This window comes from Loxodonta africana, chromosome 1 (assembly GCF_030014295.1).
Source record: "Loxodonta africana isolate mLoxAfr1 chromosome 1, mLoxAfr1.hap2, whole genome shotgun sequence".
NCBI classification, from domain to species: Eukaryota; Metazoa; Chordata; class Mammalia; order Proboscidea; family Elephantidae; genus Loxodonta; species Loxodonta africana.
In genome coordinates, this window is record NC_087342.1 from 33,298,878 (window position 1) to 33,312,208 (window position 13,331).

The following is a 13,331-nucleotide window of genomic DNA, read 5'->3' on the forward strand; positions in this document are numbered from 1 at the left end:
AAGTTATGCCTATTGACCTTTTTGAAGATCTGGTCCAATCCCTTTTTAAAATGTAATCCAGTTCCCATACTTTTCTTAAACCTCCAAATGGTCTAGGTAGCCACAGAAGTGATTGTTCCTACCAGTTTCTTTTCATCACTTCTGCAATTGACCAATTGACAACTGATTGATGGTTATCTTTTCACTTCAACAATGAAAGAAATTACCATCACTATAGCTATGTACAGTAAATGCCTCCAGAGTAAATTACATGATTCTAAAACTCTCCTTAGCTCACTCAGTAAAACATCAACACAAAAAAGTTTTTTTTTTTTTGCGCCTGCTTTCCTGTACCACAGATTTGGCCTTTCCTGTCAGCTGCAAAAAAAGAACTTGACAGCTTCTTTAAAAAGAGGAACATAAAGGGACTTGAACAAAGGATGGCACTGGGCCTGGCTCAAGCCAAGTGGCCATTCTTTGCACTTGGAAAAAAAATTAGGCATGTGAGCACAGATGAACCCTATGAGAGTACTCTAAAGACGATTCCCCATGACCTTGAGATTCTCTTTCTGTCTTTAACCATGCCTGAACATTAGAGGAACAACACAGATTCTTAACACAGAGTTGCCAACTTATTCTGAGTAGGTGGTGTTTCTCATTGAAAAGAAAACTTTCTTAAATTTTATACTTCCCTGAGAGCAGTAGAAGAGCTCCCTGCACTTTCTAAAAGTCCTCAGACAAGCCTCACATTCATCCATGATGACACATTCGTGGACAAGAAGTTTTAAATTCTACCCCCAAATACAAACTTACTGAAAATGTGTATTTTATTTTCACTCAAAAGTCTTGAATCTTATCAAGGAAGGGTATTCAAAATGTTTGTCTATCCCAATGCAATTAATTTTTTTTCCCCTGATGATAAATAGGTTGTTATGAAAGATTGGACTGGTTTACTGTTTCACCCCCCTTCTCTCCATCTTCTTTAAGATCACAATTTTTAAGTGAAAAGCACACCCAAATAGACAGGAAACACGATGTCTCACTATTTCCCTTGATACTTCAGTTCCATAAAATTTGTTCTACTGAATATGAAAGATAAACTGAACTATGGATTTACTGTCTGGAAAGACTTGGCGCTGTTCTGAACTTTTCCCATCAATATGAACACATTCCTCTTATCTATTTTTCTAGAGTTTCCAGAATGGAAGTTACACAGCAATAAAAAGAAAGTGGGTTCTATTTGTATTCACTACTGACTCCTTTTAGGACTTGGGCTAGTGTTCTAGTTATTTCTGGTCTCAATTATTGAATCAGACAATAAGTTTTTATTAAGTGCTGACTTTGTGTCCCATATAGTGGTAGGCTTTATAATGCAGGAGGAACATGAGAATAACAGAAGTGGATAATTTACTTGGGGAAACAAGATATACAGGTAGGGAGATACACACGTATGATAGTATTATATATTGTCACATAATATTTAGCATATAAAACCCGTTGCCACTGAGTCAGTTCCAACTCATGGCAACCCCATATGTGTTAGAGTAGAACTTGCTCCACAGGGTTTTCTTTCTTTCTTTCTTTTTAATCGGGCTTTAAGTGAAAGTTTACAGCTCAAGTAAGTTTTTCATACAAAAACTTATACACACATTGTTATGTGACCCTAGTTGCTATCCCTATAATGTGACAGCACACTCTTCCTTTCCACCCCAGATTTCCTGTGTCCATTCAACCAGTTCTTGTCCCTTTCTCCACAGGGTTTTCAATGGCTGATTGTGGGAAAGTAGATCGTCAGGCTTTTCTTCTGAGTTGCCTCTGGGTGGATTCAAACTACCAACCTTTTGGTTATCAGCTGAGCACGTCAACCATTTGCACCACCCAGGGACTCCACTTGGCATATAGATGGCACTAAATATCGTTCATTTTAAAGACGATTCATCTTCTTCCATGTCATCTTTGCTATATTTTTCAGTGATATTATTCAGATATCCAAGATGGCATTCATAAAACTTGTCATGCTTGTATTTTTACCCTTGCTCTCCAAAGATGTCATCCTTGCCTCAACCTACAACAGGTCACACCTTGATTAACAAAGTTGCTTTTTAAGAAGCTCTGGTCTGCCATCCCTACTGTCCATTAACCTAGCCTGCACACTGCTGGCAGAATAACCTTCCTCCAACTATGCTTTCATCATGCTACTTACATCTTGGTTCTAGAACCCACAACACCTCTTTTTTCTGCTTATTGTATAAAGTCTAAACTTCCCGGCTTAGTTCCCAGGACCCTACATAATCTAGTTCCAAGGCAGCACCTCTCCAGCTTTCTTTTCCACCATCCTTCTCACCAACCAGCTTGCTTTTCTATTGTACACATGCCTATGTGCACACAGTACTGTTCCTCATTTTATCCTCATACTCTATGTTCAAGGTCCAAGTAGACCATGGTCCACTTATATATCTTTCCCTGCAACAGCAGTTAATGTGGTACTCTCTATTCCCTAATTTCTTTTTTATTCATTATTGACTTTGATGCACATTTGGTCCAGTTCAAATGCCACCACCTTTGGCCAGATTCTATCAACTTAGATAAAAGAAATTTCTTCTTTCAGTATGCTCTGTAGTTCCTGGCACATGTAGTTATCATAATGCATGTGATCTTGGATTGTATCTACATCTAATTTTCCCCAGTGAGGATCTAAGCCCCATGAATAAAGGAGCTGTATTGTAAGCATCTTTTCATGTCCAGCTCTTGGCATATAGATGCTCAGTAAATGGCTAATTAATGAAGACATAGTCCTTTGGCTTTGAATTTGAAGAACTCTCAATTCAGGAAGGAGTTTATGTTAGTTGTGAGATTAAGATGGTGGCTGAACAGCTAAACAAAAAAGATCTCTAGGCAGTTGGGAAGATCAACAGTTTCTTCTACAAGTCAATTGAATTTTTAAACTATTTAAATGTTTGCATAATGAAGACTGTCTCAAAGCCAGTTGTCTGGGACTTGAAAATTTCCCATAGAAACACAGTTGCATTTTTAGGCCAGCCCACAAAATGCCTATTTGACCCGTAACCTAGCTGAGCTGTGGTAGCTCAGCCATTTATTGGACGTTTACTAGTTCAAAGCACCATAGTAAGTACTTTACATAAATCATCTCTTTTAGTTCCCAAGTTAACTATAAAAAAAGCAAAACCCATTGCCGTCGAGTCGATTCTGACTCATAGCGACCCTATAGGACAGAGTAGAACTGCCCCCATAGAGTTTCCAAGGAGCGCCTGGTGGATTCGAACTGCGACCTTTTGGTTAGCAGCTGTAGCACTTAACCGCTGCGCCACAAGGGTTTCCAAGTTAACTGTATGAGGTAGGTATTTTCATCACCATTTTATAGATAAAAAAATTTAATCAAGGCCACGAGTCAGTAAATGGCAGAGTTGGAATGGGTACTCAGTTTTCTCTGACTCAAAGACGCCTGTGCTTTACCTTACTCAAACCTGACCCCAATGGTGCAGACTGTATTTTGGTTAGCCGCCAAGTGCTTTAACCACTGTACCACCAGGCCTGGGAAGTTTGTATATTATAAATATGAAGGAAGAAGAAAAGAAGGAAGAGAATTTTCTATTTCTTCATCACACCACATGTTCAGGGTGTCATAGTTAAAAATTATTCTTTCTGTATTCTGACTTTCCTTAAACATCTCTTACTGTCCCAGATGCTCTCCTCAATCTCTCAGGTTCCAGTATCTTAGTTCGTTTTAACTTTTTTGTGGAGCCCTACTTAAAAGTCAAATGTGTTGCCAGCAAGTCAAATCTGACTCATGGTGAGTCTGTTACAGAGTAGAAATGCAGAGCAATTCATCCCAGCCTTTCTTCTGCAGAGCCGCCAGGTGGGTTTGAACTGACAATCTTTAGGTGAGCAGCTATCGTAAACCAGTTATGCCACCCAGGGGGCCCTTTTTAGACCTTCAAATTTCCCCCTACTCCTTTCCCTGCCCATTCAAAACAGCTATTCCTTAAGGACATGTGGGGCTGTAAAACCACCGTAATTGAAGTGATTCTTGCAAACATGTGAATGGTGGATAGATGTTGGATTCTCCTTTCATATGTGCACATTGAAAAAAAATGCCTATTAACCTAAGTGAATATGCAAGGGTTAAAATTTCAGGCCTCAAAGCTATGAAAAGCAAAGTAGATATTTACTATAGAAGCCTGAATGTGTGAACAGAGACTTTTTTTTGTGTGTGCTTTAAGTGAAAGTTTACAAATCAAGTCAGTCTCTTATACAAAAACTTGTACACACTTTGCTATGTACTCCTAGCTGCTCTCCCCCTAATAAGACAACACACTCCTCCTGTCTACCCTGTATTCCCCGTGTCCGTTCAGCCAGCTCCTGTCCTCCTCTGGCTTCTCATCTCATCTCCAGACATGAGCTGCCCACATCGTCTCATGTGTCTACTTGAGCCAAGATGCTCACTCCTCACCAGTATCATTTTATGTCTTACAGTCCAATCCAATCCCTGTCTGAAAAGTTGGCTACTGGAATGGTTCCAGTCTTGGGCTAACAGAGGGTCTGGGACCATGATCTCTGGGGTCCTTCCAGTCTCAGTCAGATCATTAAGTCTGGTCTTTTTACGAGAATTTGAGACCTGTATCCCACTGTTCTCCTGCTCCATCAGGGATTCACTACTGTGTTCTCTTTCAGGGCAATCATCGGTGGTAGCCGGGCACCATCTAGTCCTCCTGGTCTAAGTCTGATATAATCTGTGGTTTACGTGGCCCTTTCTGTTTCTTGGGGTCATCTTTACCTTTTGTCTTTGGTGTTCTTCATTCTCCTTTGCTCCAGGTGAGTTGAGACAAATTGATGCATCTTAAATGGCTGCTTGCTAGCGTTGAAGACCCCAGACACCACTCACTGAAGTGGGATGCAGAACATTTTCTTAACACATTTACTACATTTTCTTATGCCAGTTGACCTAGATGTCCCCTGAAACCATGGTCCCCAGAACCCCGTCCCTGCTACTCTGGCCTTTGAGGCATTTGGTTGTATTCATGAAACTTCTTTGCTTTTGCTTTAGTCCAGTTGTGCTGACCCCTCCTCTATCGCGTGTTGTCTTTCCCTTCACCTAAAATAGTTCTTGCCTACTATCTAATTTGGTGAATACCCTTCTCCCTCCCTCCCCACCCTCGTAACCATCAAAGAATATTTTCTTCTGTGTTTAAACTTTTTCTTGAGTTCTTATAATAGTGGTCTCACACAATATTTGTCCTTTTCTGACTAATTTCACTCAGTATAATGCCTTCCAGATTCCTCCATGTTATGAGATATTTCACGGATTCATCATTGTTCTTAATTGTTGCGTAGTATTCCATTATGTGACTATACCATAATTTATTTATCCATTCATTCGTTGATGGGCACCTTGGTTGCTTCCATCTTTTTGCTATTGTAAACAGTGCTGCAATGAACATAGGTGTGCATATATCTGTTCCTGTGAAGGCTCTTATTTCTCTAGGATATATTCCAAGGGCTGGAATTGTTGGATCATATGGTAGTTCTACTTCTAGCTTTTTAAGGAAGTGCCAAATCAATTTCCAAAGTGGTTGTACCATTTTACATTTGCACCAGCAGTGTATAAATGTTCTAGTCTCTCCACAACCTCTGAACAGAGATTTTGAAACACATATGGTAGTGGTGTGTATGAGACATAAGAGACTGTGCAGATGGGCCAGCTCTGTCTGAGAATCAGCTTCTTCAGTGATTTTTAATTTGGTAGGGTGGTCATGGGCCCTTTTGATGGTATGTTGGAGTTCTGTGGGTTCTCTCTTCAATGCACACAACCTTTTACATATTATTTCATGGAATCCATGGGCCTCCGAGGAAACCATGGGGTTGGGGGTTAGAAAACCCTGCCCTAAGCTGCTGCTTTTTTGGTGGGGGGCAAGGGCCTTTCCTTCCCTCTAGGAGTCCCTGGATGGAGCAAATGGTTAAGAGCTTGACTACTAACGGAAAGGTTGGTGATTCAAACCCACCCAGAGGTGCCTCAGAAGGAAGGCCTGGTGATGTGCTTCCAAAAGGTCACAGCCTGGAAAACTCTATGAAGCGCAGTTCTGTTCTGCACACATGGGGTCATCATGAGTTGAAACTGACTCCATGGCAACTGGTTTGGTCTTGGTTTGGTTTTCTTCCCTCTATTTCTAAACGAGTAGATCTTAACCATGGTTGCACATTTGAATTAACTGGGGAGACCACCATCAGAGATTCTGATTTAATTGGTCTGGAGTGGGTGCCGATGTAGGAGTTATTTTAAAAAGTGATCCTAGTGATTCCAATGAGCAGCTAAGTTTGAGAACCCTTGTTCTAAGCCAGTGGTTCTCAAAGTATTGTCCCTGGACCAGCAGCATCAGCATTACTTGGAAACTTGTTAGGAATACACATTATTGGGACCACCTAGACTTAGGGAATTAGGAACTCTGGGGTGGAGTTTAACAAGCCCTCCAGGTAATTCTGATGCACAACTACATTTTAGAACTGCTCTTCTAAGCGGTTGTAGACCTTCGGAACTTTGCAACAACTCCATGGCAACGGCCTCTCACCTGCTTGGCTCTCAAGGCTGGTAGTGGCTACCAGTGAATGAGAGATTGTTTTAATTCATGGATGGCTTGAGTGGGATGGTAGGACAGAGGTGATCATTCTGTCAGGACAGAAGATTTAGGCTTGAGAGACATTGTAATAGAAATGGTAATTTAAACTAGCAGTGCAGGTGAATTCTCTGGAAGTATGTAGCAAAAAAGAGGAAGGCCCTCAACAAGGTGGATTTAACAGAGAGGTAAAGAAAACAAAAATCCTCACAACTGGACCAATAAGCCACATCATGATAAATGGAGAAAAGATTGAAGTTGTCAAGGATTTCATTTTACTTGGATCCACAATCAACATCCATGGAAGTAGCAGTCAAGAAATCAAAAGGTGCACTGCATTGGGCAAATATGCTGCAAAAGACCTCTTCAAAGTGTTGAAAAGCAAAGACGTCACCTTGAAGACTAAGGTGCGCCTGACTCAAGTCATGGTATTCTCAATTGCATCGTATGCACGTGAAAGCCAGACAATGAATAAGGAACACTGAAGAGGAATTGACTCCTTTGAATTGTGGTGTTGGCGAAGAATAGTGAATATACCATGGACTGCCAAAAGAATGAACAAATCTATCTTGGAAGGAGTACAACCAGAATGCTCCTTAGAAGCAAGGATGGCGAGACTGCATCTTACATACTTTGGACATGCTGTCAAGAGGGATAAGTTTCTGGAGAAGGATGTCATGCTTGGTAAAGTAGAGGGTCAGCAGACAAGGAGAAGACCCTCAACGAAATGGATTGACACAGTGGCTGCAACAATAGGCTGAAGCATAACAACGATTGTAAGGATGGTGCAGGACTGGGTAGTATTTCATTCTGTAGTACGGATGGTCGCTGTGAGTCAGAACTGACTCAAAGGCACCTAACAACAACAAAAGTTAAAGCCAGACTTCATGGATTCAGAAGAGACTGGGTGGAGACAGGTGAGATGTAGTGGGTATGAATAACGTCTTTGGCGTCTTTTCTCCCAAGGTGGATTTGAACTGCTGACCTCTCAGCAGCCAACTGCTTAATCATTGTGCCGTCTTGTAGTTTTACTTCTCTTTTAAGAAACTATACGCTTTTACATACTCAAGCTCATACCCCTATGACATGCTGGTTTTCAAGAAAAGTGATGAAAAGTCTGAGTTTGGGAATTAGAACTAGGCTTGAATAACAACTGAAGCACTTGCTAACTGTGTAACTCCAAGATTGGACTCTTGATGACTTAGGTTTCTCATTTATAGAGGGTATAATAATTGCAGCTGCCTCATTCAGTTGTTAGGGGAAATACATGAGATCATGTACTTAGCCTGGTATTCAATAATCTTTAAATTTTAATTAGTTATTGCTGTTGTCTTTACTCTTTATCTACTCCTACTTCAAGAGCCAGCTCACATAGCCACCTCCATCCTGGAACTGGCTGAGAGATCGAGGAATGTGCCACAACAGGGATGGAATTTGGTTAGACCCGGAAGGGAGGCCTGGCCCAGACGGCGTAACATGGCACATGTATCACCGAGAGAGAGAGCAGACTGAGAACAGAACAGGCCCACCACCTGCTCTCTGTATGGCTTTAGGAAGGTTAGTTAATCCATTAGGTTAAAAATAACAGATTTCTATCTGGGTGTTTTCAGGAAAAAAATAAGGTAGTCTGTGTAAAAGTTCCTAACCCAGTGCCTGGCACTTAGTAGGAACACTAGTTTCCTCTTCTCTTCCCAGCCAAACCATCTGGTTTCGTGGTTTCTCTCTTCTTCCTTTCTCTGCCCAAACCCTAGCTGAGCCCTCATCCTCAGGCTGCACCCACATTTCGTCTCCATATAAAGCTGCCAGGGACTCACTATAACTCAACTGCTTTCCTCTCATCAGAGTGGACCATTCTGCTGAAAGCAAATTCTGTTTCCAGGGAGAATGGAAAATCTATCAGCACTATCATTATTATTTATTTTTTGAAGCATTATTTAAAAGGTCCTGTAGACTCCCTGAAACAGACATCTTCTTTTTGCTCACCTTATTGTTTTCATTATTTTTCCCCTCGTGCAAGCAGATTAGACAATTAGAACAAGCTGGATTCAGCTTTTTTCAATATTTTGATTAAGGTTTTGTGTTCAGTAGTCAGTGGCAAATCATTTTGAAAGCATGATGCCAATTTTAATTAATTTTCATAGATTTGCTAATTAAAAAATTAAGAGGTGGGGCTTACTTCTGGGAAAAATAATTGGAGTATCTCTCAGTGAACATTATCCTTGAGGTTTCACATGAGCACAAAATGGTGTAAATTTGCTTTAAAAATAGCTAGAGACCTGAAAGAAGTAATTATAATTTCAAACCAAAGTTATGCTGCATTTATCTTTTTAAAAAACAGGAAATAAAGGTTTCCTCGAGCTTCTGGAAGCTGCTTCTGCCAGCTTCTGTGTTCATGGCAGTAATTAGGAAGGGCAGCAGACTGCTTTTTCCCATAGCAGTATGATTTGTAAACTTGAAACTCTGGAGATAATTGTTGACAATGCAAAGTACGAAGAGATGAAAATAAGGGAAACGAATACCAAAAATGCTGGAAGAAATGGTAGAAATATCTAATGAGAATTATACCACTCTACTTTTTACTGCCAACAGGAGGCAATCCTTGAACAAAAAGGATTCCCAACTTTTCTGAAGTCGCAGAAGCTGTATGTAGAGTGAAAACATCCTCCCTAGAAATTTAGCACGGGACATAGTCCTTGATAGCAGCAGATCCGTAAGGTGTTGTCACAAAGTAAATATGAACATCTGGACTACTCTAGCAGTTTAGCCTAGTGGTTAAGTGCAAGGGCTCTAGAGTCAGTGACTAGGTTTTAATCCTGGCCCCACGGCTAAAATGGGGGTAAAAGAACCTATCCCAAACGGTTACTGTGAGGATTAAATATATGTAGATCACTTAGAACAATGCCCTACCCAAAACAAAGGTTAGTTATTTCATACACATCCTCACTCATATTTAAGATATGAAAAAGTTAGTAATCTCCCCAAGGTATCCCAAAGCAATCTTTTGTACTGTAGTTTACCCAAATGACGCTCTACAACCTTGCAGAGGCCCAGAGTTTTGGGGAACAGCTTTTGAAACCTCAGTATATTGATCAGGAACCTCAAAAATGTTGACACCTTTTGATTAACAATTTCACTTCAAGGAGATGATAAAAACACAAACAATTAAACACAAAGATGTTCATCATAGCACTGGTTATAAATAAAAAATTAGAAAATCTAAATGTCTGAAAAGAGGGGAATACACAGGAAACTATTTAAATAGATAATGGTATGTTTTTAAAATGGAATCATATGCAACTGTTAAAAATGTACATCTCTGGCTATCTTCCACGACGAAAATTAATTACATGGGAAAATGCTCCCGGTATCATGATAAGTGAAATAGACAAAAAATGTAACTGTTTTTTCAGTATGATTTTGCTTTTTTAAAAATGTCTAGAACTTACCCTGGAAAAATGTACCAAAAATTAATAGACTCTCTCAGAGGGTAAGAACAGGGTCCTTCTGTAAAGGACTAAACCCAAACCCAATCTGTTGCTGTCTAGTCGATTCCAACTCATAGTGACTCACAGAAAAGAGTAGAACTGCCTCATAGGGTTTCTAAGGAGCAGCTGGTGGGTTCCAACTGCCGACATTTTGGTTAGCAGCCGAGCTCTTAACCACTATGTCACCAGGGCTCCTGTAAAGGACTAGGTAGTAAACATTTTAGTAATAAATATTTATCATCTCTGTCGTAACTACTCAGCTCTGCTCTCGTGGTGTGGCAAGCAGCCATGGACAATATGTAAAGGAATGGGTGTGTGGCTGTGTTCCAGTAAAACTTGATTTACAAAAACAGGTGGCCAGCCCACTGGCCGTAGTTTGCCAGCCCCTGGGTTAGATTCATAAGGGTATTTCTTCTTCTTTTTAAAAATCTTTTTCTGTATTTTCTACAGCGAGAAAAGCATAAATTATTTTAATAATCCAAACACTGAAACAACAGTGCTATAAAAAGTAAAATACCCCTTCCTATATAAAGTATTATTCAAAAGGAGTCAATGTGGATAGTTAGAAAATGGCAGCAGTAGACTTCTCTAATTTAAAAATGCATGTCAGGTCATGTAAAAAATGACATGCTCAAAAATAAAAGGTTATGGTAGTCTCATATCACACTTAGAATAAAGTCCAAATTATTTTACCTAGCCTGCAAGGCCTAAAAGATTTGGCCAATAGCTGTATCTCAGAGCTCATTTCCTACCACTTGACGACTTGCTCCAGCCCCATCTGCATTAGCATGGGGCACTGGGATGGAGAATTTCATGCAGATTTATATAAACAGATAGTAGTACATTAGCTTCCTCATCTCATTCACAGGCTCTGCCTACAAATCTAAGCATCTTGGGAATACTTAAAAAAAATTATTCTATCCTCTGTGTACTTCAAGAAAATCTAGGCATTTGTACTGTGTACATAAAACACGCCAGTATATAATTCTAATTTTAATATTTGTATTAGAAAAGTACAGCCAGTGCCAACAGGAACAAATCCAGACTATTGTAGATAAACGACTCTTCATAGGACAACAGTCCCAGAAACTTTAAGGAACCATGAAAAACACAAATAGCCTCTAATTTTAGTTTTAGAAAGGGTATGCTTTCATAGGAAACCCTGGTGGCGTGGCGGTTAAGAACTACAGCTGCTAACCAAAAGGTTGGCAGTTTGAATTCACCAGGTACTCCTTGGAAACCCTATGGGGGTAGTTCTACTCTGTTCTATAGGATCCCTATGAGTTGAAATCAACTTGACAGCAACGGGTTTGGTTTGGTTTCTTTGGTTATACTTTCCTCTTTCCTTTGTGTTCCTACTCTGTATCTCCTCTAGATCTTGGGTACATCAGTATTCAGTATATCAATGTATTTAACAAACTTTTTTATTTTTGGCAAGGAGATAAAAAAAGAAATGTCATAATAGTTTAATTTGCATTTTTGTTGTTACAGGAGAGTTTAAGCTCATTTTTATTTGTTTAAAACCCATTTATGTTTCTAGTCTGTGAGCTGTGTTCATGACTTTTGTTTTTTTATTGTCTTTTTAAAGTATGTTGTAGGAGCTTTTGATATGTTATGAGAATTAGTTTTTCTTTTTTTTGGTGTGTGTGAGTGTTATACAAATACATAAACACATTTATATATATATACATAACATACATATCTGTGTGTGTGTGCGTGTACAGATATAGCTTTGACAGAAATCATAAAACTCTTCTGGATATAATCAAACATATCGGAAACTATATCAGTTTCATTTTTTTTTTCTGAAATAGACCATTATTGCTGTGGGTTTGTTATTTTGCTCCCCCTTCTTTTTTTTTTTTTACATTTAAAAATTTATTTATTGTGCTTTAAGTGAAAGTTTACAAATCAAGTCAGTCTCTCATACAAAAATTTATACATACCTTGCTATATACTCCTAATTGCTCTCTCCCTAATGAGACAGCACACTCCTTCCCTCCACTCTCTCTTTTCATGTCCATTCAGCCAGCTTCTGACCCCCTCTGCCCTCTCATCTCACCTCCAGACAGGAGATGCCAACATAGTCTCATGTGTCTACTTGATCCAAGAAGCTCATTCTTCACCAGTATCATTTTCTATCCCATTGTCCAGTCCAATCCCTGTCTGAAGAGTTGGCTTTGGGCATGGTTCCTGTCCTGGGCCAACAGAAGGTCTGGGGACCATGACCACCAGGGTCCTTCTAGTCTCAGTCAGACCATTAAGTCTGGTCTTTTTATGAGAATTTGGGGTCTGCATCCCATTGCTCTCCTGTTCCCTCAGGGGTTCTGTTGTGTTCCCTGTCATGGTAGTCATTGGTTGTAGCTGGGTACCATCCAGTTCTTCTGGCCTTAAATATATCATTTTTGTGAAGCCCTGGTGGTGCAGTGGTTACAGCAATCGACTGCTAACTGAAAGGTCAGAGTTTCCAAACCACCAGCGACCCCAAAGGAGAAAGATGTGGCAGTCTGCTTCCGTAGAGATTTACAGCCTTGGAAACCCTATGGGGTTTCTATGAGTCAGAGTTGACTCAACTGGAAGTGGGTTTGGTTTTGGGTCATCTTTTTCAAATTTGAACTTCATGCTCCCTAGGTCTACCAGCTAGCTGTCGTCCTAGAACTTCCCTTTATCATCATCCTGGGAATTCCCTTTGTGTCTCTCCTCGGTTGAATCCCTTATTTCCATGAGTATCATGTATTCCTCTTTCTTCAATTACTTCCTTATTTTTGATGAAGCACTTTCTCCAGTAAATTCTTGAAAGGATGTCTGAAAATACTGCTACTCCATATTCACAAATAATTGATATTTTGGTTGGGTACAGAATTACGTCTTGGGAAAATTAGGAAATTTTCAATCGGTTTCTGACTTTCAATGTTGTCATTGTGAAATCCATCGTCATTCTGATCCCTGGTTCTTCGATGGCAAGCTCCATCCCTTTTTCTAATCTCTGGAAGCTTTTAGCATATTCTGTTTACTTGAATGTTCTCAAATTTCTTTTTTTAAATTGTGCTTTAGGTAAAAGTTTACAGCTCAAGTTAATTTCTCTTACAAAAATTTATACACATACTGTTATCTGACACTAGTTGCAATCTGTATAATGTGGCAGCACACTCCCCCTTTCCATCTCAGGTTTCTCATGTCCATTCAACCACCTCCTGTCCCTTTCTGCATTCTCTCCTGCCTTCAGACAGGAGTTGCC